This window comes from Emydura macquarii, unplaced genomic scaffold (assembly GCF_026122565.2).
Source record: "Emydura macquarii macquarii isolate MOO-44397 ecotype Brisbane River unplaced genomic scaffold, CSIRO-AGI_Emac_v2 contig_2452, whole genome shotgun sequence".
Classification (NCBI taxonomy): Eukaryota; Metazoa; Chordata; order Testudines; family Chelidae; genus Emydura; species Emydura macquarii.
Window position 1 is genome coordinate 3,134,476 of NW_027132589.1, and position 24,190 is coordinate 3,158,665.

The 24,190-nt window shown below is 45.9% G+C and overlaps 1 protein-coding gene across 3 annotated transcripts in view; it reads right to left on the reverse strand.

Moving 5' to 3' along the window:
• The window catches only part of LYRM4 (LYR motif containing 4), a 148,922-nt gene that overhangs the window by 43,875 nt on the left and 80,857 nt on the right, over positions 1–24,190 (reverse strand). The window contains exon 3 of one of the 3 annotated variants that reach the window (XR_010922472.1): positions 16,628–16,828. The exons of the other annotated variants lie outside the window; for them this stretch is intronic. The gene's annotated coding sequence lies outside the window, so the exon portion shown is untranslated. The remainder of the gene's footprint in view (positions 1–16,627; positions 16,829–24,190) is intronic. 3 annotated transcript variants of the gene reach the window in all.

The window sequence follows — 24,190 nt, forward strand, 5'->3', positions numbered from 1 at the left end:
AGCAGTTTTATTCAGGTTTCCCAACTGTAGGCATCCAAGTATAAAAATTGTGCTCAGTAGGAACTGAGGGAATACATGACCTCACGGGAGCTATTTTACCTCATAAAAGATGTAGTTTTCCAGGCTGCATTTACACAAACAAAATGGGCAGTTGGATATCTAACTATCGGATTTTCATGTTCAAATCCAAGTTCTTGGGTGTAAAAATGTGCATGTCCAAACTACTTCACATAACCTGAGAGCAACTTTGTGGTGCCAGGTGGATCGCAACCTAGTCATCACTTCCCGTTTGCCCCTGGACGGCATCGTGGATCTCTGCGGTGCCGGGTCTTGCTCCGGAAGGTGGCTGGATGGCGGAGCCGTCTCCTCGATAAGGTCCCTGGCCACCTCAAAAGTCTCTGGAGTGGAGGGAAGCTGGATCTTTTCCTCCTCCTCCCACAGGGAGAGTACCGGTACTGGACTCAACGAGGACCTTCTCTGGCCCAAAGTCAACAGTGCTGAGGTTGAGTGCTGGGAGCTCGGGTGTTCTGGCATGAGTTGCACCCTACTAGCCTCCACAGGCCTGGACTTAGGCATCAGGGAGTGCCCTCTGTCCCTTTTCCTCTTCCGCAGTGCCAGAGAATGGGAACAGTGCCGCTTCTCCACATGTGTTGGCTTCAGTGCTGGAGATTGCCAGTGCCGGGGCTCCTTTGGTGCCGGAGACGCCTGTCAGTGCCGAGGCTCTCTTGGCGCTGTTTCCTTCCTTGCTGCCGGCTCTTTTGTAGCAGCCAGGGCACTCCTTACAGATGTCAATGATCCTGCTCTCTGCTCTGTAGGTTGAAGGGTGGCCTCCATTAGCAAGAACTTCAAGCACTGGCTGCACTCGTTCTGGATCCTGAGTTTGAAGCCCCTGCAGATTTTACACTTTTCTTTCTGATGAGACTCCCTGAGGCACCTCAGACAGGCCAAGTGCGGGTCGTCCGTGGGCACAGACTTCAAGCAGAACCCACAGGTCTTAAAGCCAAGCGTGCCCTGTCCCCAGAGGAAAGGGGAGCTAAATATCTGTTAAGCGGGCTACCAAACCTATCTACACTATACTAATTAACTAAAACTATCTAAAGAACTATTAAAACTATTTACAGGTACTTAGAGAACAAACACAAGAGAAGCACTTGCTAAGCAAGGGCAGCCAAGTTCCAGCAACCATCAAGGGCGATAAGAAGGAACTGAGGGGGCGGAGGGTCGGCAGGCCCCTATACAGAGCACGATAGTGGCGCAACTCCAGGGGGCACCAGAGCTGACCCTGCGGGTACTTCGGAGGGAAAACTTTCCGGCGGACTGTGCACGTGGCGCGCACATGCCTACTTGGAATTGACATGAGCAAGCACTCAAAGAAGAATGGGACTGACAAAGGGTTGAATACTTTATGGAAACCAAAATATGACCCACAATATTAAATTTTCTTACATTCAGCCAAACCTATTATATGTAAAGGCTAATATGGCTTCTGCTTTGCACCTACACTACCAAAAACTAGCGGTAGCAACAGTGGAAGTAGTAGTGTACATTAGATTCACCCACTTTAAGACTGAGTCATCTGAGAGATTTGGGAAATCTAAATTATTCAATAAAACCATTAACTTGATAGTCCAGATGTGTTATTATTATTTTGTAATGGCTACTCAATGTAGAAAATTCCTTTTCTCATATAATAGTAACAGCTCTCTGAAATCCATCTAAAGCATGTCCTGTTATTATCTTGTAATCCTCCTGGTTTGCACTGACTTGTGGAGCTGAAGTAAACAGCAAATTTAATTTTATATGGTTTAGTATAGGGTAGTTATCACTACTCAGTTTCTGAATGTATTGGAACAGTGTTCACGGTATTATTTTGAAAAGAGAATATTCTCTACTACGTATTTAAATATTTATAGGTTCAGTTTTAAAGTCTATACCAAAGGTCATACCACTGTAATTACATCATCATGGACTCAAGTGCTTCAGAATGTACAGAAACGTTTAATAATTTTGCAAAGTAATATTCTTAGATCTGCCATGACAGCCACAGCAAATATAAAACATTTTTCTTTTATTGATTTTTTGGTTCAAGCTCTTACAGACCTTGCTTCCTTCATTCTAATGAGACCATTAAGACCCTTAATTTGGCCAAGGCTTTTTGAAAGGAACATGTAGGAATTCTGCCACCTCAAACACAACTGATATGATGTTTTTTGTAACAATTAGGGCTTTCCTGATGCTTCTCAGTGCATCTGTTTGAAATGAGCTGAAGCAGTAATGGAGGCAGCAAGTGTTTGTAGTTGCTCTAGTTTTCTTAAAGTGAAATTAATAAATTCTTAAGAGAATGGGTTAATCTAATGCCAAATGGAAAGAAAGTATTTTGTACTATACACAAGTAGTGAAATTTAGTAGAATTACAATAAATTAATAGTCAAAGATCAGTTAATTGCCAAATTAGGCTAAAAGAAAAGAAAAATAAAAAAAATTGACTATAAGTGGTAACTATGTCAATGGCCTGTGATGGGTCGTTGATAGGGTGGGTTCTGAGTTACTACAGAGAATTCTTTCTTTGGTGTCTGGCTGGTGAGTCTTGCCCACATGTTCAGGGTTTAACTGATCGCCATATCTGGGGTTGAGAATGAATTTTCCCCAGGGCAGATTGGCAAGGGCTCTGGCGGTTTTTCATCTTCCTCTGTAGCATGGGGCACTGGTCACTTGCTGGTGGATTCTCTATACCCTGAAGTCTTTAAACCAGGATTTGAGGACTTCGATAACTCAGTCATAGATTTGAGGTTTATTAAAGGAGTGGGTCGGTGAGGCTCTGTGGCCTGTGTTGCGCAGAAAGTCAGACTAGATGATCATATTGGTCCCTTCTGACCTTAAAGTCTATGAGAAATGACAGGTAAAATGTATTTCAGGATGGTTTCTAAAATTTCTGGTGTTGTCTTATAAAGATTGCCTCTTATAAAGACAGAACATTTGTTTATGTGGATTATTTGCTGGGCTCTGGATTCACATTCTCTGTGGAAATCCATATCTGTAGAAGTGCTGTGCATTTTATTCCTGTTCTTGAAACGAGTATGTGGGAAATGTTCATAGAAAGACATTTGTTTTTAAACACTTGACATTTCTGACCAGGAATTATAGTAACTGAGAAAGAAAAAAAAGAACAAGACCAGAGTTACTGTCTTCTTTTTACTTCAGAAGAAAAATGTTAAAGCCAGAAAGATCAAGAGTCTTGCTATCTGAAATTCTTTTAAATGATTTACTGGAGTCAGTTTGACAAGCATTTTTAAAAATCTATGCCCTGCTTTGTAATTGTTCTTCATCTTTTCATACTGGCTATAATAATGGTATTGTATATCCTGCTATAAGACAGCAAATCCTGTATAATCAAAAAATAACCCTTCTCTATTTATTGGTCTGCACTGTTGGTGTTGTGGCAAAAAATATCATAGTACTCTGTTACTCCCATGATAAACATAATTTTTTTCACTTCTGTAAAAAGCACAGAAGCAGCTTGTCTATTTTTGGATTGCACAGTAGAGGGAAGAAGTTGAACAACAGCTAGGAGTCCACCAGAGTACTGAAGAAAAACGAGGGATAGGCTGAGGAGATTGAGTGAAGAGGAGAATAGGCAGGATATACACCCTTAATTATGAACATGTTCACATCCATAAGATGATGGAAGATCATGTAGGAAATTAAAGCTGAGAAAGAGGGACTGTAAAATAGTATGGAGGCAAAATGCCATGCTATTTAAAACTTTGGTGGAAGAATTATCATAAAACTTGAAGTCTAACAGAAAGAGAAAAATTGTCTGGTAGCAATATTACAGTGTCTGTGGGCAACTCTCTCACCTTTCAAAGGCAAACTTCTGAAAAATCTGTTTTTTTTATTAATAATCTCTATTTCATTTTGAAATATTTACATGAATGTAGCATCTATTTGATATTATTTTAAAAAATACTATGAACATTAATTATAATGTGTGAATTTTAATTTAAAAAGTTAAAAGGGAAGTGATGAGAAAATCAAAGTTCTTGTTATGACTAGTAGGTAACAATGAGAAAATTATAACCCCAAATTTGATAAGAAGTTTATGATAACTTCAGCTTCAATGCTGCACAAAATGAGCAATTTCAGGAAATAATGAAGCACTTCACACTAGATATTCTTCAGAGAGTTTTAATCTCACAGGTCCACTATTAGGCCTTGACTTCATTAGGGAAAAAGTATTTTTAACATGCGCTACCTAACGTGATAATTAACATGTGGTAACATCGTAGTATTCTTCACATGTTAGTAGGGTGAGGAAAACAGTCAAAAATGACAAGTGATCTGCTAATGACTATAAGCATCTATATGAAAAATGATCTGATAATGACAAGAACCCATACAGGGAAAACTACCATTACCAATTAGTGCTATTTACTCTGTCTGAAAACTGCTAAATATTATGTCCAAGTTACTGAAGGTACCTTTCAAAAAAATGAAGAAAAAAGTATGACAAGGAGATCTTTGCCATTTGCTCCGACAATCAACAGAGAGTGAAAAAAAAAAAGAAGAACTGTTCAGATGCACTTACCCTGAAATTCTGATGTCTGGGTGTGCAGCACACTTTATTTAAATTTTGTTGAGAAAGAATCAACACTTAACTGTCCTCAAGTACATTGTGGAAGTTCAAAAATTCTTCCTCAGACACAATCAGCCTTGTTCTGGTTGATTTAAAAAGGAAGATTGTTATCACAAGCTTCCCACTGGCAGAAAGGAAGACTGTTTGCTTATATTTGCATCTATTATTACTAATAAGTTTAATTTTGCCCTTAGCATGAAGAAGCCTTTGGCAGAAACATAACATGCATCTTACACAAGGCACTCTATAGAGGCACTAACACATGAATCCTTTTGTGGGCTTTTTCACTTTTCTTTTCCAAGTGGCTTCTTTTCAGAAAACATACAGCAGTTTTTCCAAAGGACAGAAAATCACAATAGCCCTGCCCTAAGGTGTACAAATAGGAGATTTCAGTCAGTTTCGTTACCAAGGCCTTCTTCCATAGCCACTGGTCCTGAAACCTGTCAGATGCATTATTTTTATGATGCTTTCTTCAGTATTGCCAACATTCCATTGCTCTGATTATGGACAAAGGAAGCAACAATGGTTTACTAGTGCAAGCATGTGAGGAAATGACAGCGTACAGGGCAAAGTATCAGTTGTGATTTAGCCCTACTGAAGCCTTGATTTACAACTTTGGCTGCATCTTGACTAGTTAAAAAGATTTGTGTGGGAGTTTCTTTAAAAAAAAAAAGATAGCTAACATGAGATCTCTATCTTGTAAAACCCTACTGAGACAAGGAAAAACAGGGTTACTTACCAGTAACTGTTGTTCTTCGAGATGTGTTGCTCATATCCATTCCCCACCAGCCCCCAGTCCCTTCTTTCTGCCGACTCCGACAGTGGGGACAGAGGGTGGGTGCGGAATGGATATGAGCAACACATCTCGAAGAACAACAGTTACTGGTAAGTAACCCTGTTTTCTATCTTCGAGTGATTGCTCATATCCATTCCCATTTAGGTGACTAGATAGCCATACCTGGAGGTGGGTAGGAGTTAGCGTTGCGCTGCCCTAGCCAGGATGGCTCTGCCAAACCCCGCGTCCTCTCTCGCCTGTTGCACGATGGCGTAGTGGGACGTAAAGGTATGCACCGTCGACCAGGTCGCTGCTCTGCAGATGTCCTGCAAGGGCACTCTTCCCAGGAAGGCCGCAGATGAGGCCTGGGCCCTGGTCGAGTGTGCCGTTACAGCCCCTGGAAGAGGTACCTTTGCCTGCTCATAACAGGTCCTGATGCAGGCGGTGATCCAGGTGGAGATGCACTGGGTGGAGACAGGTGAGCCTTTCATCCGGTCCGCCACTGCCACGAACAGCTGCGTCGACTTCCAGAAGGGCTTGGTCCTCTCGAGGTAAAAGGCCAAGGCTCGTCTGACATCCAGGGAGTGCCATCTCCACTCCTCCTCCGAAGTGTGTGGTTTGGGAAAAAACACGGGGAGGAAGATATTCTGGTTATAGTGGAACTGAGACACCACCTTAGGCAGGAAGGCCGGGTGGGGCCTCAGTCGGACCTTATCTTTGTAAAAGACCGTATAGGGAGGTTCTGAGGTTAAGGCCCTTATCTCAGAGACCCTTCTGGCCGATGTAACGGCCACTAGGAAGGACACCTTCCATGAGAGGACGAGCAGCAGGCATGTAGCCAAGGGCTCGAAGGGGGGTTCTGTCAACATGGCGAGGACCAGGTTCAAATCCCAGGGAGGCACTGGGTCGCGGACCTGGGGATATAGCCTCTCCACATCTTTGAGGAACCTAGATGACATGGGGTGTGAGAACAGGGATCTGCCCTCCATTGGCTGGTGGAAGGCCGAGATGGCCGCCAGGTGTACCCTGAGAGAGGCCAGGGCTAAGCCCTGTAATTTCAGGTGAAGGAAGTACTCCAAAATCGCCTGAATTGGCGAGGAGCTCGGTAAGATGCCCCGGGACTGAGCCCAAACTGTAAAACGCTTCCACTTGGCCCTGTATACCAACTGTGTGGAAGGTTTCCTGCTGTTAAGTAAAACCTGCTGCACTTGTATGGAGCAGGATTTCTCTCCCTCTGTCAGCCACAGAGTCTCCACGCGGTCAGGTGGAGGGAGTCCAGGTCCGGGTGGAGCAGGCGACCCTGGTCCTGGGAGAGTAGGTCGTGCCGCCTCGGGAGCGGTAAGGGCGTGGCTATGGACAGGTCCAGCAATATGCTGAACCAGTGCTGTCTCGGCCAGGCTGGGGCGATCAGTATGATGTGTGCCCTGTCTCTCTTGATTTTCAAGAGGACTCTGGATAGCAAGGGGACAGGGGGAAAGGCATACATGAGTCCATTCTATCAGGAACGCATCGGAAATGGAGCCTGGTTCGCGCCCTCGGAGCGAGCAGAACCTTGGGCATTTCCTGTTCCAGGCTGATGCGAAGAGGTCCAGATGGGGAACCCCCCACCTGTGGAAGATAGAATCCACCACCTCCTGGTGTAATGACCAATTGTGCCGGGGAAGAAACGACCTGCTGAGGCGGTCCGCCTTGTTGTTCCTGACCCCCGGGAGGTGAGAGGCAGCTATGTGGAAGTCGTGTCTTACCGCCAATTCCCAGAGCAACTCGGCTTCCTGGCACAGGGCCGAGGAGTGTGCTCCCCCCTGCCTGTTCATATAGAACATGGCTGCCGTGTTGTCCGTTAGGACCTGTACTACCCTGCCCCGGAGGAACCGGAGGAAGACCTTGCAAGCAAGGCGGACTGCCCTGAGTTCCCTGACATTGATGTGCAGGGAGATCTTGCTTGGTGACCAGCGCCCTTGGGTACTGAGGTTGCCCGTGATGTGCGCTCCGTACCCCACATCAGAGGCGTCAGTGATCAAGGTTACCGATGGTACCATCTCCCTGAAGGGAACTCCCTTCAACACCTCCCTCGGGTCCTTCCACCAAAGTAGGGAAGTCAGTACCGGGGTGGGTAAGGTGACTATCCTGTGGAGAGGATGTCTGATTGGGGCGTACACAGAGGCTAGCCACCTTTGAAGGGGTCTGAGTCTGAGGCGAGCTAACCGCACCACGTATGTGTAGGCTGCCATGTGTCCCAACAGCTGCAGGCACCGCTTGGCTGTCGTCATGGGGGACCTGTGAAGGTCGTCTATCAAGGCCGCCATCGCCTCGAAGCAAGGTCTCGGAAGGAAGGCTCTGGCCTGGGTGGCGTCTAGCGTGGCCCCAATGAACTCTATGCGTTGCACCGGGGTAAGAATGGATTTCTGCTTGTTGATGAGCAGACCCAGGTCGGTGCAAGCTGTGCACGTGAGTTCCAGGCTGTTCCTGACGTGGGCCCTGGACTTGCCCTGGATCAGCCAGTCGTCCAGGTAGGGGAATATCTGGACCCCTCTGCGGCGCAGGTGCGCTGCCACCACTGCCATACATTTCGTAAAAACTCTGGGGGCAGACGAAAGACCAAATGGCAGGGCTGTAAATTGGTAGTGGGCACCTGCTATCATAAATCTTAGGAACCTTCTGTGTCCTGGGAGGATAGAAATGTGAAAATATGCGTCCTTGAGATCGAGGGCTTCATACCAGTCCCCTGGGTCTAGGGTAGGAATGATAGAGGCCAGGGAGACCATCCGGAATTTTAGACGTCTGATAAACTTGTTCAGACAGCGGAGGTCCAGAATGGGCCTCAGGCCCCCTTTGGCCTTGGGGATCAAGAAGTATCAGGAGTAAAACCCTTGTCCCCTTTCTCCTGGTGGGACCTCCTTCACCGCCCCCAACTGGAGGAGGGAGCAGACTTTCTGAGTGAGGAGTTGCTCGTGCAGTGGGTCCCTGAAGGGAGATTGGACCGGAGGGGAGTCCGGGGGGAAGGCCATGAGCTGCAGTGCATAGCCCCTGCGGACTATACCAAGAACCCATTGGTCCGACGTGACACTTTGCCAGTGGGCGTAGTACGGCCGTAATCTGTGGGCAAAGGGTCGGTCGAGAGGTAGGGGGTAAGTAAGAGTACCACCCCCTTGCGCACCATCAAAAGGATTTTTTATTATTCTGGCCCTTATTCGAGCCACGGGTCCCCGCCGAAGACCCCGAACGATTACGGCGGTTAGGGCCTCTAAACCTCTCCCGACCCCTTCTGGGTTGGGCGGGTCTAGGGGGCTGCCTCGGTGGTTGTTGAGGCTGCCGCTGGCCCTGAGGGCGATTTTGACGCCTTGCAGCCTGAGGGGTGTAAATCCCCCGGGAGCGTAGCGTGGCCCTTGAGTCTTTGAGGGCGTGTAACTTGTCATCAGTGCTGTCCGTGAAAAGTCCAGCTCCATCGAAAGGAAGATCCTGGATGGTGTGCTGGGCTTCCTGGGACAGACCTGACGACTGAAGCCACAAAGCCCTCCTCATGGCGATGGCCGATGCTATGGCCCGACTAGCGGCGTCCGCCGCGTCGCTGGAAGAGTTCAGGGTTGCTCCTGCCACTGCAGCCCCTTCCTCTATTACCGCCACGAAGTCCGCAGTCTTGTCCTGGGGCAGGACCTGTGGAAGGACCTCAGCAAGCCTCTGCAGCGAGGACCATAGGTTGAGGTTGTACCTCCCTAGGAGCGCCTGATGGTTGGTGATCCTCAGCTGCAGAGACGCTGTTGTATAGGCCTTGTGGCCAAAGAGGTCCAGTTTCTTAGCATCCTTATTTTTTGGGGTGTTGGCTTGACCCCCTTGTCTCTCTCTCTGGTTGACAGCATCAACGACCAGAGAGCACGGTGCCGGATGGGTGTATAAGTACTCCACCCCCTCCACGGGGACGGAGTACTTCTTCTCGGCTCCCTTGGCAGTGGGAGGAACCGAGGCTGGAGTCTGCCAAAGGGACTTGGCCACCTTGAGCACCCTCTCGTGAATCGGGAGGGCTACCCTAGATGGACCTACCATCCCCGAGGCTCCAAATAGGGGGTCCTCCTCCTCGGAGAGCTCTTTGAGATCTAGTCCCAGGTTACCAGCGACTCTTTTTAGCATGTCCTGGTGAACTCGAAAGTCCTGCCATGGACCTTTGCGACCCCGGAAGGTGACGTCATCAGGGGATGAGGAGGAGGACTAAGGAAGGGGCCCTGTGGAGGGGCCTTCCTCTGGATCGGATCCCTCGTCCGAGGGGCGATCCCTTTCCCTGTGGGACGCTGGAGGCGGAGGCAGTGGTGCCCCAGATGATTTGAGGGAAACCGTCGCCTGTCCCACCTGTGTACCCCAGGGGCCCCAATAAAGCCACTGCCAAGGTCCCTGGGGCCATTGTGGAGCCGGCATCGGCGCCGAGTGGGTCACCCAGTGCCGTGATCTAGACCTGGACCCACTGGAGCGGCGCTTGCTCCTGGTCTTGGGGGAGCGGTTCCGGGAACTAGAGGACGACGGCGAATGTCGGTGCCGTCGTGAATGGTGCCGGCAGGAGGAAGAGCTGCTCGAGCCCAAGCATCTCCTTCCTCTTGAGGCTTTCCAATGGCGTTTGCCCCCTTTAGGTGACCGGGAGCGGTGCCGTCGGTGCCAGCGAGAAGATCGGGACCGGGATCTGGATCGGTGCTGAGCTGCAGAATGGGACCGAGCGCGGGATGGACTGCGCGTCGGTGCCCGGCGAGTCGGTGGCTGAGGGTGCCGGTGCCAGCGGTGCTGATGATGCCGGTGCCGTGAGTAGCGGTGCCGATGACGCCGGTGCCGCGTGTAGCGGTGCCGTGGTCAGCGACGGTACAGCTGGCTTTCCGCAGACGGCGAGACGGGGTTTGCAGCGGCAGTGGTGCTGGTGACTCAGGCTGTGCCATGGAAGGCACCGGGATCCGCACCGGACTGGGTGCCGGGGATCTGGACCGGTGCCGGGCGTTGCAGTGCCGAGCCGGGCTGTCGAGGGATGATGGTGTCGTCGTCCCTCAAGAGCTCCTCGACTATCCACGGTCCAGTGGCATCGAGGAGCTGGACTCGGTGCCGGAGCTGGGAGGGGAGCCCACACTCTCAACCCTCCTCGACCGTCTGGGGGGAGACTTCGACTCCTGTCTCTTCCACCCACCGGGTCTACCCATTACAGGCTTACCCCGAGACGCAAGTCCCAACCTCGGCCGAGGGTGGGACGGAGGCGTGGGCAGGCCCATGAGGGTGCGTGCCGCGGTGAACGCCTCCGGCGTCGACGGCCCCTGCAAGGGCTCTGCCCCACTCCGGGGAGTTGGGGAGGGCTGCTCGCGTGGAGATGCCGATGCCGGAGAAGCCTCGACGGCACGTGGCTGGGGCATCTCCGGACTCTCCCGGTGCCGGGTCGGCGGTGCGGAGGAGTCCCGGCGCGCTGTCTCCTTGCGGCGCTTCGGTGCCGGCCCCTTGGATGATGATGTCGGTGCCGGAGGAGTGCTCTGCACCGAGGAGACGCTCGGTGCCACAGATGACCGAGCTGGCTCGGGGTCCGGACGTAGAGCGGACTCCATCAATATTGCCTTCAGCCGCGCCTCTCTCTCCTTCTGGGTCCGCGGCTTGAAGGCCCTGCAGATTTTACATCTGTCCCTGCGGTGCTGCTCCCCGAGGCATCGGAGGCAGCGTGAGTGAGGGTCACTTACAGGGACTGGCTTAGCACATTCGGTGCAAGGCTTGAAACCTGTTAAGCTAGGCATGGCCCAACGTAGAGAGAACCCTGAGGGTTTTCCAAACTATCTAACTAACTGAAAACCATTTGTTGTAACAAAGAGCTAAGGGTTTGCGACTTGCAAGCAAGAGGCAAAGTTCCAACAACCGTCAACGGGCGGAAAGAAGGAACTGGGGGCCGGTGGGGTCGGCAGTGACCTATGTACCGCGACATGCGCGCGAGACTCCAGGGGGCGCCTAAGCCGACCCTACCGGGACTGCTAAGGGCAAAAAAGTTCCGGGAAACTGTGCACGGAGCGCACACACACCTAAATGGGAATGGATATGAGCAATCACTCGAAGATAGAAGTGGTAGTTTTAGCTCAATACAGCTGGTTGAAGAAAAACCAAAGGTAAAAGTACTTCTTTTCTCTTTACTAGTGAAGACTCAGCTACAGGCCAAATCCTCTCCCCCTGGAAGTCAGCTGCAAAACTCCCATGCGCAACCTTTGCTCATGGATTTTTTTTTTTTTTTTTTTTTTAATTTGCTTACATCATTTCTGGTTAAGTTTTGTAGACGCAAAACCACAAAACAAAGATGGGATCACTCAAACTGTCTTGTTTGGCTCATGCTTAGTAGAAACACACATCCACCTCAGTTGGGTCAAACTGTGTAATTCAAAAATGCTGAAAAAGTATTCAGGTGCCTAGAAAATAAACTGAATTCAAGGGAGAATCCATATAGAAGTTTCATATTTATAAACTTGCCTATTTGCAGCTGTTTATAGCTCTGCTTTGGAAGAGTCAACAAATGTAACTACAAAATACACAACCCCCACCACAATCATACTAATACAAAGAGTTCTGAAGAGTGAAGGGGGAGGTGTCAATCAATAAAACTCCATTTCTTCACTGAGATTAACACTCTATGTATTATTCTAATATCTGATCATTGCTACACAGCTCTGCCATGTAGTGCAATAAAGTCAGCCTTTTAATCCAGCAGACAAAATGCAGGAAATTTTTGCCTCTTTGTTATATAGGTAGCTTTAAGAAACATTCAGAAATACATCCACAATTAATCAACATCTAATAATACAATGGATTGTAAATCATGAAAGCTTGAATTAACCTCAAGGTTGAAAATAATACACATCACAGACATACCACAGGATGAAAAGAGGATCAAATATTATTCATTAACTATAAAAGGTTGTATTTAACCAGCTGCTTCTTGGTTATTCTTGCTCCTCAGAAATAGATCAAATTCTGATACTTTGGTGGTCTAGCTAAAAATTCTCTGCTCATCTGGGTTTACTGTATGCTCCTAGTCAATACATTGGCTTTTTGATATAACTTTATAAGACTGCATTTGGGTAATGGCAGCCAAAGACAACAGCAGGGTTGCTAGGTTGCTTACTGTGGGCAGTTGGCAAAAGAAAAATAAAGCCAATGATTGAGAGTAAATGTGTAAACCAGGATTGCATCTTCTTTATTGCTGGTAACCTCATTTAAAAACTGCAGAAATACATTTGTATTTGGCAGCAGTTCCATTTCAAAACACAAACAAAAGTATCATTGTTTTAATGCATATTACAGAAACGTGACTCCCCAAGTGAAGCTGATGCATTAATAACATCTATAATGGCTGTCTAATGATTTTTGCAGACACATAATGGAATATTTTACTGCTATTTTCAGCCATCTGTACTACTTTTTCTTTCAGTACAGGTTTGCCAAAGCAGTAATGAAAATCTCTGTGCGTTATGCCATTACATGTTTGTTAATACCAACACACCAATTAAACATATCAGTGGTGTCACAAATACTGACTGCTGAACTATCATGTTGGCAGGCATACAACTGTCTCTTAGATAGCTGTAGAAAGCTGGAGTCTTCTGGCAGGGCACTTAGGGTATCCTCCTTATCAATTTCATGGTTCTCTCTTTAGTAATAAAGGCGATTCACGAAGAAGCATGTCTAGTGATTAGGGTGACTAGGGTAAAATTCCCTGCTGTGGCCCATACTCCCTTTAGGACCTTCAGCAAGTCATTTTGTCTATGCACCTCACTTCCCCCTCTTATATTCCTTTCTGCATGGGAGTGTTGTGAGGACAAATACATTAAGACAGCAAGTGCTCAGATAGTAGGGGCCATATAAGTATATAAGATAGATAGGAACGTTACATTTACAATACGCTGATTATGGGGTCTGGGTCTGATTAGGATAAGAGTAGGAAAAAATGGATATAATATACACTGCAAATGTGAGGGCAAAGGGCAGCATTTTAACTACAAGACCGTCAGGAATAATTCATAGAGGAAAAATGTAGAGATTTCCCCATAGGAGCAGGTCATGATTGACTGACAGGTTGTGTGTGAACTGAAGTTGACACACCAATTCTCTTGATTTTTGTTCCTCAGCAGATGAGCAAAAAGAATAGCAGTTAAAGCAAACAGAGAAGAGGAATGTAGAATACAGTTTAAATATGTTTATCCAGATCAACAATGTTTATATGAAATAATGCATCCAATTTATTTGCCTATCTAAAAATAAGACAGCTGAGAATTACAAGGTCCAAAGAAGGATAACACAGATGGCCAGAGGTGTAGTGGGATTTACATATGAAGAATTCTGCATTGCAGAAGGATAGGATTAATTAGCCTAGGAAGGAGAAGTGTTAAAGGGAAAGAGATTGAGGCATTTATGGAAGATAGAGTTTAAAATGATCAGTTCTTCCTTTCTGTGCAGGTGAATTTAGAACTAATAAATAGAGTTAACTTTTTCAAAGAAAGAACTTTGTAATTCACAGTAGCAAGTGCTCAGGTTTCATTCTGTAGGAGGGTAAAACTGATTGCTGTAGGAGTCATGAAAAAACACCCATCACCACATATCTAATCAATTACATAATGTACATTACTGTACATTATGGAGGAATATTTTGGGGTGGGGAGTGAGAAAAGGGGGAATTAGGTGTGTATCCCAGAACCAGGCAAGATGCTGGACTTGATGCACCCATTTTTTATTTCAGTAATGCGGTTCCACATTGTAATGGTTCCATACAGCCCATGTCCCTTATGTTTTGTAATATTAATAAATAATGTACAATACTTGGCTCCAGGTGAATATTGTTCTTTGTAGTCATTAGCAGGTGCTTCTCTGCATTTTCTGCTATTCCAGATCCTAATTAGTGCAACATACATAAATTAAAAGCAACAAACATTCTATGGCTTTCTAATACGTTGGGAGATCTGTGCGGAAAGGACTATTGTATAATGCCATTAGAGCCTTCCTGTGCATTTTTGTAGGGTTTTTTTCAGATCACCACAGGCCATTAACATTTCACTTCAGATGAGTAATGAACAATCACTTCTCCAACCAAGAAGATCAACTGTGTTGCTAATGGCAACCTCACTTTTAAATACATGCCCCAAACCCCTGTGCACACCTTTCCTCTTTTAAAAAAATCAATTATCAAGATTTGTAATAAATAAGGTTCTCTCTGGCATCACCTTGAGCTGATAATGAATTGAGCCAAAGTGAAGTGCTACTCAGTGAAGTTTTCATGATGAATTCTGCTTAAAAATTAAAATTAAGTCTCTACTCAGGAAGCAAGGTGTATTGCTTCGTGCTTTTCTTCACCAGAACAGTTCTCATAATTGGAATAGTGCTAATTGGATACTTCAAGTAAAAAATTTAATTTAAAAAGGCACATTTTGAATTCCAATTTTCCTTAGTTTCCCACAGAGGTGGTACCTATATATATATATTTGTCATTATAATTGATCAACACTACAATGCTGACCTGTAAAGTCAACAAAAAGAACCTTAGTTACATTAATGGAAATAACATGAAAACCCAGTTGAAGTGTACCTCTTTCAACTCAGTTAACTAAGCAGCACAAGCTAATGTAGATCTTTCAAGCAGAAATGCATCTCTGTGATCCATGCTTAAAAAACACTACTCATCTATTAGTTTCTAAACCATTTCAGGATGGGCAAAATTGGTGCAGCTCTGACCATCCACATCCACCTTTACCTCCATCAGTTGGATAGTATTTATATAGCACTAGAATGATCTAGTATGTGTACTGAACCCTGAACTATAATATATTCATAATTTATGCTTGGCTTCAAAATAATCAGGCCGTGTTATTTCATATAGGAGAAAGTAATAAAAGCTTAAATAGTTTTTGTATAGCAGGCTACTCGAAACAAACTCAATCTATATTGATGTACTACAATATCTAATATTCAAGGTCTTATAGCATGTGGAGATAATAAAATAAAAATACAAAAGATCTTCAGGCCCCAAGATCAATTTATTTTTAAAGTGGTTATGGGAATACGATAGGGCAACTCAAATTGTAGTGGAATGTTTAATTTCCATCTCTGCCCCTGCCTCTCTCTCTCCTCTCATTTCTTACCACTGCCTTCTTCATTCTACTAATTAATCCAACATCATCCCTACTCTGTTTTAATTTCTTATCCTCTGTCTTTCATACTTCCTTCCACTATGTCCCCCATCTCCAGAGTTTCCTCCTCACCATAATCATCAGGTACTCATTACCTCTATTTCAATCTCTTCTCAAATCTGACTTCTTCCATGAAGTCAACAAACACTATCCCACCTTAGTAAAAACATGTTGTAACTAACCCATGAGAAACAGGAGAGAAGAAGGGAGGTCTATCTAGGTAAGAATCTTTCCCCCAGTCTCCTAGTATGTTTTCTGCTGTCCATCCATTTATATTTTAAACTTTCTGAGGCAAGAATACATCTTTCCCTGGGTTTTGTACACGCTAATACTTTTCTTTAATTCAATCCATTACCAATTATCACTATCTTTTTGCTTATGGGTTTTAAAGGAGTATTTAGTGCACGACAGTGTTCCTATCTAAGCCAACATGAATTATTTTTTCAAGTAAAAATTTGACACACAGTATTATAAACTGGCACAAAGTCTTAATATATTATATCTACTACATTCGCTTCAACCATTAATATTGTAAGAAATTCTGTGTTCTGGTTTCAGAAGAGAATCTGGCAAGAAATTTGTTAACCAAATTGTTGATAGATGGAATTATTTCGCTACATAGTGTCTCAAAGAGGTTTAAATCTCATAATAAAAGGGCTCATGAGGTGAGATAGACTGTAGTTCCCATTTGACATGGACAGACAGAGTCAGGAGACTTTTGATTCTAGTAGAGTGAGATACATTAGTTGAGAAGGCTCTCATCTATTTTTAAATGGAAGAACAACTGTAAATGCAATGTTAAGGTTGTATCGTTAAAATCATAGTAGGTCAGGATATGCAAGAGTCAAAGGTTTTAATAATAATTTTAATCAGGTACCATAAACATTTTGCATGTACTTAGTTTTTTTGTGAGCTGCAACTATTTTTATTTAAATTAATCTCTTATCCTAAAAAAAATGATAGTTTATTTCCAGTCCATCTCTGGATGCTATATTATTATTGCTCCAAAACATCCTTTACATGCTGCAGGAAAAGTTGGAGGTTACTTACTGTAACTAAAGTTGTGAGATGTGTGGTCCTTATTTGGATTCCAGATGTGGGTGCACGTGCACGCCATGTGCTGGAGCCAGAACTGTTTGTAGTAGTGTCCATTGATCCGCACGTGCATCAACCGTGTGGTGCGTCCAAGGCTTTAAGAGACTCTGCAGGTCAATGCCGCTTCAGATCCTTCTTACCAGTGAGCAAGAGAGCCTACAGAAGAGGGGATAGAGGGTGGGTATTGAAATCCAAATAGGGACCACATATCTCAAAGAACCTCCAATTACAGTAAGTAACCTTATTTTCTTCTTCGAGTGATGGTCCCTATGTGGATTCCAGGTGTGGGTGTTTAGTGAGCAGTGCTCAGCGTGGAGGTGGGTGTGAGGACTTGCAGGAAGTCACAGTCTGCAGAATGACGCGGCCAACCGCAGCATCCACCGCTTCTGCTGGAGCGATGGCTTAGTGAATGGTAAAGGTGTGGACGGAGGACCATGTAGCCATTCTACAAATGTCCTGCCATGGGATGTCTGCAAGGAAGGCCAACATGGAGTCTTTGGACCATGTCTCCAGGGGGTGGAGGAACGGGAGAGAGGGTGTAGCATTCCTTGATGCAAAGGCAGATCCATTTAGAGTGGCATTGTGAGAAGAGGGTACATCCTCGTCAGCACTCTACAATGGTGAGGAAGAGTCTTGGCAAGGCCCAGAAGCATTGGAGATAAAAGGCCAGAGCACAGTGAACAGCAAGAGAATACATGTGCACCCTGGGACAGATGTGTGGTTTGAAGTAGAAAACTGGAAGGCAGCTACATAGGTTGAGGTGAAACAGAGAGGCCATCTTGGGGAGAAACTTGGGGTGCAGTCACAGGAAGACTTTGTATTTGTGGAAGACAGTAACAGACAGGTTGGCCATACTGGTCGCCAGCTCGCTAACCCGCCTTGCCGACATGATGACCACCAAGAAGATCACCTTCATAGAGAGATGGGCAAGAGAGCAGGTCATGAGGAGTTTGAAGGGCAGCTGTGTGAGGGCAGAGAGGACGAGACTGAGTCCCAAGAGGAGGTAGGCTTCCACACAGACAGGAAGGCATTGAGTAGGCTACAAAGGAAGTGGACAGTGGTCAGGTGAGTGAAGGTGGAGAGTGAGAATGAGTGAGGTGAGAGTGGTGGGAGGAATGAATGGAATTCTGGCCAGGATTGTAGATGGGTTGGTTCACCATGTGAGGGAAGCCAGGACAGAGCAGGGGAATAGGACTGGCCTGCCCAGGTGATACAATGGCAGTTTGTAGACTGACCGGAGCCACAGTTGGAGGCAGTGCATATGCTGTTACAGAGGTGCAGGCACCAGATAGCCAAGGAGGGAAAGGCACTGGTGGATACGCCTACATGGGGTGTGACGTAGCTGTGCGATGAGGAAGGTGAGGGTGGCAAAATGATCTGTCGGGAGAAAAGCTTGGCCCACAAAAGAAACAAGGCATGCCCCGACGAAGGTGAGCATATGGGTTGAGATAAGAACAGACTTGCCCTGTTGATGCAGATACCCTGGCCAGTGAGGAAGTCACAAAGGATCTGGATAGTGGAGAGAAGACAATCGCGAGACTGTGCAAATGAGAATCCAGTCGTCCAGGTAAGGAAACACAAAGTGGTCAAGATGACGCATGTGGGCCACGACGACGACGAAGACCTTTGTGAACATTCGAGGGGAAATGGTGATACCAAAGGGGAAGACCTGGAACTGATAGTGAAAGTGTTCCACCATGAAATGGAGGAATTTTCGATGAGCTGGGTGGATGTCCATGTGAAAGTATGCATCCTTCATATTGAGAGCCACAAACCAGGCCCCATAGGGGAGGGACGGGATCATGAGAGAGTGTGTGACCATCAAGAACCGAAATTTGTGTGAATTTGTTCAGCGACTGGAGATCCAGAAAGGGTGGCGACCACCCCTCTTTTTCAGCACAAGGAAATAAGGGGAGTAGAACTCATGGCCATGGTAGCGGTGCAGGACACATTCTGTGGCACCCTTCTGGAGCAGGGTGTCTGCTTCCTCTCAGAGGAGATCATGATGGGAAGGATCCTTATGGCCATCATGAGAGGAACTCTATCAGGTACTCCAGTGAACAATATTCAGCACCCATCAATCGGTGATGATCTTGCCCCAATTGTGGGCAAAAAGGGCAAGATGGCCCCCAAAGACAATCTGGGGCGCTGTGGGAAAAGTGGAGAGAAGTTTGTGGGTCTTGGGGGGAGGAGTCAAAACAGCTGGTTGGATAGTCGTTGCAGGAAGGTCAAGAAGGTGGAGGTGGTAGCAGTGGAGTAACGGGGTCATTGGGTGCGTGGATGACAATGAGACGGCTCCTGGGGGCATCGAGAGTAGGGCTGGTAGGCAGCACAGGGACAGGAGTGGAAAGACTACCAGTCTTGCTTGTGGGTCGGAGCTGGGGTGTAGATACCGAATGACCGAAAAGTGGCACAGGAATCCTTGAGAGAGTGGAGGGATTTATCCATTTTCACTGAAAAGTTTGTGATTGTCAAAAGGGAGGTCTTTTAGAGTGATCTTGACCATCTTAGGGAGCCGGAGAATTGGAGCCAGGAATCCTGGTAGAGAACCACACCGGCGCTAGAGAGTGAGAGACAGTGTCAGCAGCGTCGACTGTAGCTTGGAGGGCCACACTGGTGACCAGCTTGCCCCCATCCAGCAGTGTGTGGAAATCCTGCTGCTTCTATGTAGGAGGAAGGCCTGGAACTAGGCCAACTTGGAGTATGAGAGGAAGTCGTACTTCATGAAAAGGACCTAGTAGTTGACAATATGGAACTGGAGGTCAACAGAGAACTAAACCTTGCGCCTCAGAAGGTCCAGTTTTTTGGCTGCCTGGTCCAGAGGGGTGGCCTTGAAGTGTTACTGTCAGATGCATTTGGTTGCCACGTGGACCACGAGCAAATTGGGTAAACAGGAAATCTGTACCCTTAGACAGAATGAAGTAGCGGCGTTCAGCATGTTTTGGGCTAGGGACACAGGAAGCCAGGGCATGGCAAACTGATTGAGCTGGTCGGAGGAGGGCCTCATGAATACGGAGGACCCAGACAGTTGCATCATAGCCAGGAACTAGTTTTGTGGGTCTGGGATGTCCTCTACCAGGAGGCTGAGAGCTGCAGCCATGCACCAAAGCAGGTCATGATACTGGCTATGGCCATCCGGAGGGGAAAGGAAAAGCAGAATGTGCACTTCATCTGGAGATGAGGAGGCTCCAGTGAGAACCGACGGTATGGCGACATCCTGAGTCTGTTGTTAACGGAGGGTGAGGCAGTGGGGAATGGACAGTGGTATGGTAGCAGCAGTACCCCATGGTCTCAGTAAGGGTCCCAAGTGGGCCAATAGGGCCAGGCATACAGGTCACTGGGCATCAGGGGGTCTTGGGGGTATCGGAAACACGCCTCAATGGAAGGGCCATACACTGATGGGTAGGGCGGTTGTCACCAAATATCCGGGCTGTAGTTTCATGCAGGGGAAAAGGAGGGGCGTGGCTCAGAGGACTACTCAGACTCTGAGGATGGGTCAGGCAGAGGCAGGACCAGCGGTGCAAGGCAGAGAACAACAGGGCACTGCTCGAGCAGGAAAGGTTCATTCACCACAGGCGGCTAGGGAGCTGGGGCGCCGAGTGGAGCCATTGTATGGCAGCATCCGCTCAGCCATAGGCATCAGTAGAGACACATGTCCCAGCATGGTGGGGATTGGGCATGAGAATCCGGAGAGGCCTGGTGGTGTCGATGGTGCCAGAGGTGAGGTGGCAGACTGGTAGCTGTGGCTAGAGATGGTACCGGCAGTTCATGGCAGTGCTTGGACTTATGCTCTGTGCAAGGATTCTTAGGAGGCAGAGCAGACAGGACAACGTGTGACTTCTTACCCATCCTGGTGTGGCTTGGGGAGGCAATGTTGCGTTTATAGGCAGTCCCCATCAGATTCACCCTTATGCCAATGCCCGTGCTTCTTATGCTCACAGTGGGGCTTCAGTGGACGCCATGGTGCCGTGGGTGCTGGAGCATGAGAAGGGACCAGGGGAGCACTCACTGGCGAAGACAGGTGCTGCTCCAGCAGATCTGTTGGTCCTGGATCCAATTACGCACATGGGTACATAGTCTCTTCCATCAGATGTTTGTGGAAGTGAAGTTCACTAGCTTTCCGAGTCCGAGACAGGAATGAGCAGCAGATGAAACAGTGTGCAATGGAGTGTGCTTCACCAAGGCAACAGAAACAACGCTGTTGCTCATCACTCACAGAGAAGGAGCGCAGGCACAAAGCACAGCTTCTGAAGCCGGTATGCCAGGGCACGGGCCCCAGGAAGGGAGGGAGAGTGTGCCCTGTGAGGGGAAGAAGTCCAACAAACAAACAATGGTGGTTACTATATACAAAAAGAAAAAATATATACAAAAGGGCAGGAAAAAAAGAAGTGGACCAAGTTCTCTAAGTAACCTAAGAGCACTAAGGAACACAGGTTCCAACTCTGGCCGTGCAGCAGTAAGAGGGAATTGGACTGGCGTCGACCTGCATAGCCTCTTAAAGTCTTGGATGTGCGACTCAGCCAATACACGTATGGATCAATGGACATTACTACAAACAATTCTGGCTCTGGTGCATATTGTGCATGCGCACCCACGTCTGGAATCCATATAGGGACCATCACTTGAAGAAGAATGAAATGTTTTCTAAGCACTATTCTGCATTTCCTCCCACTAATTTTAGGTCATATTTTACCCTTGATCTTTGTGTGAGACCCCCATTGGCATCAAAGGAAGTTCTGCATGCACAAAAAGAACTGAATATGGACTGTACGGTGCAATATAGATGGACTTCACTCACTGCCTGATAACCATCCACTTGTGTCTCCTTACTCTCCTTAGCATCTCAAAAGCAGCTTGCTGGACAAAACCTTTGAAATCTAACCATGTCCAAATGATGAGAAAATGTGGGTATCACGGACTTCTTCAACTTCACCCTCACGTGCATTCAATGTGTGACCTTACAGTCCACAATGAAACCATTAATGGATGTCTGATGTTACAAAATAGTGGTGCAAACTCCCTGGTTTGCTCTATAATTTTAAATAATGACTTTACACTCCCTTAAGAACTCTGGTACTTTGATTTAAAGCACCTTGTAGCTGGACATGAGGACCAAAGAGATCCAGAGATATTGGACATGCTTCAGCACTAGGTTTTCATAGTGTACTCTGAACGTATACTGTCCAATAGAATAGATACCCTGTATATTCACATTATTTATAAGGTTAAAAGCCATACCTGTTTAACTACTGAGAAGAAAATATATTTTATTATTCAATTTAAAAAGACAGACGTAAAAATTAAAAATGAATCAATGGACAAATGTGGATCTGGAGTTTAGTATGGTTATTTTGTGACCCTATTGATCCATTTCCCACAACGAACAGATGTCAGCACCACATACATTGAACATTTCCTGTTTCAGTCTCACATTTTTGCCAACCTTCATGACAAAACATCAACTGAGAACATACAATCCTCTCCCTCCTCCACCTACACAACAAGGGGTTGATCAGGTACTTATAAGGAAATAGTTCTTTGCACTAATTTTGACTTAATAAATTTTCAGTTACTTAATGATCTTAAAAGGTAAAACAAAAATTCCTCTCTATACAACTTAGATAATTGCTATGTCTGGAACAGGAAGGGCAAAAACGGGGGTTAGGAAAACACAGACAACTACTGAACACTGTTTTTAACTGCAGGGAGTAAACCTGAAAGAATATCATCCTGCAATGTGTGCCTTTATTGACATAATAGCTGCTCATTCTAAGTGTTAGTCACTGCTAAAATAATTATTTGTAGTGCTGAAGGTTGGAGTCACTAAGAAACTCAATCAGTAAAATCTTATATTACATTTGTCTTCCGGTAACTAGTGCATTGCATCTTCCTCTAGAGTTACACTCTGATCTATTTTCTGGGACCTCAGCAGGGTGTTTTCACACTCAAGCTATGAAAGTGCTTATAGAGCAATGATTGATGCCCTTACAGAGAGCTCTCACAGAAGCACTTTCATTTGTTTAGGATTTTTTGGTTGGGTGATTCAGCTCTAATGATCCTCTTGAAATAACATTATGATGTTTACAATCACAATTCACTGACACACAAGTACTTTTATGCCAACATAATGACCATTAGTGTGAAGAATGCTTGTTTAATTTATATTCAGACACAATCACACGTTTTACTCTAGGAATCTTAACATGCCATTCCAGCCCACTGACCCTCCCCCCGCATTCAGTGTAAAGCATATTTTACGTAAGCCTGGAGAAACCTTTTGGAGTTGGTTGCCAATTGCTAATTTAGAACTCACCATGTTACTTCATCCATTAACTAAAAAATTACCCAGATATCATTAGGTGTTCATGTAGCTCTGGTACAGAAATTGGCTTTAAAAGTCAACATTGTATAGATTCACTGGGTCTCGATGTATTCAGATTTCGTCTGTTCAGCATTATAACAGGAGGACTGGGGCATTATAATGGGAAGACTGTAATTTTGTTGGAAACTTATTGTTCATTCTCAGGTACACTAGTCACAGGAGAAGCCCTGAGTTATTGTTATGCATGGAGGAAGCAGGGAATCCTCTCAGCAGAACCGATAGTCTAAAAGCAAGGCGGAGGGTCGAAAGTTGTTTGCAAAGGGCCACACATCTGTACACTGCTGTGGAGACAACAAAATCAGAAATAACTACATACTGTGGTGTGTATTTTTGTCTCTAAGCACAGAACATTGTTCTATTAGAATTAATGAGAATGCGATATGTATGTTGGAAAGGAGAATCTGGTTTGTGGTTGAAGAACTACAGATAACGAGTATGGCCTGCTCAGTGATTAAAAACTGAGTATATGGCTGATTAATATTCAAAGCTGCCAGTGATCCTCATCTACTCTACCACATCAGCAATGAGCAACACATGGTGGAGGAGCACATGGTCCGTAGCCTTGCTCAAAGCTTCTCTAATCCAAAACAGTGCTGTCAATGTCTGTGCACCATTAGGAAAATCTGTATATATGGATATGAGCTATGTTACAAGTGTGCCAAAATCAAATGATGGTAAACACACCAACTTTCTTTAGGGTAAACATTGTCATAATAGGATCTTCATAAATATTTGCTGGGAGTTATTGAATGGACTACTGACTACACTATATTTTCTTCCCTTCCCTAACCCATACTAAGCATCTTTGCATCTTACCTAACTTTCTTTGGATTCAGAAGTTAGAATTTTCTCATCCTAAATACTAATCAGGATCCCAGAATCAGGGCATAAAAGCTGCACTTCACATTTCCTGTCTTTGCTGATACTTTTCTTAGTTCTGCTATGTTCCAAGGTGAGTCTCTGGGTAGAGACTGCAGACCCGCTGGACCTGTCAGCAACTGAAACAAACAGTCTGGGAGACTTTCTAAATGACTTGGTTCTGTCTAAATAGAAAACTAAATGCCCTTCTGATATCCAAAGTGTGTAAAGCAGCACCTCACAGGCTTGATGTGATTTCAGAAAAAAGTCTGGAAGAT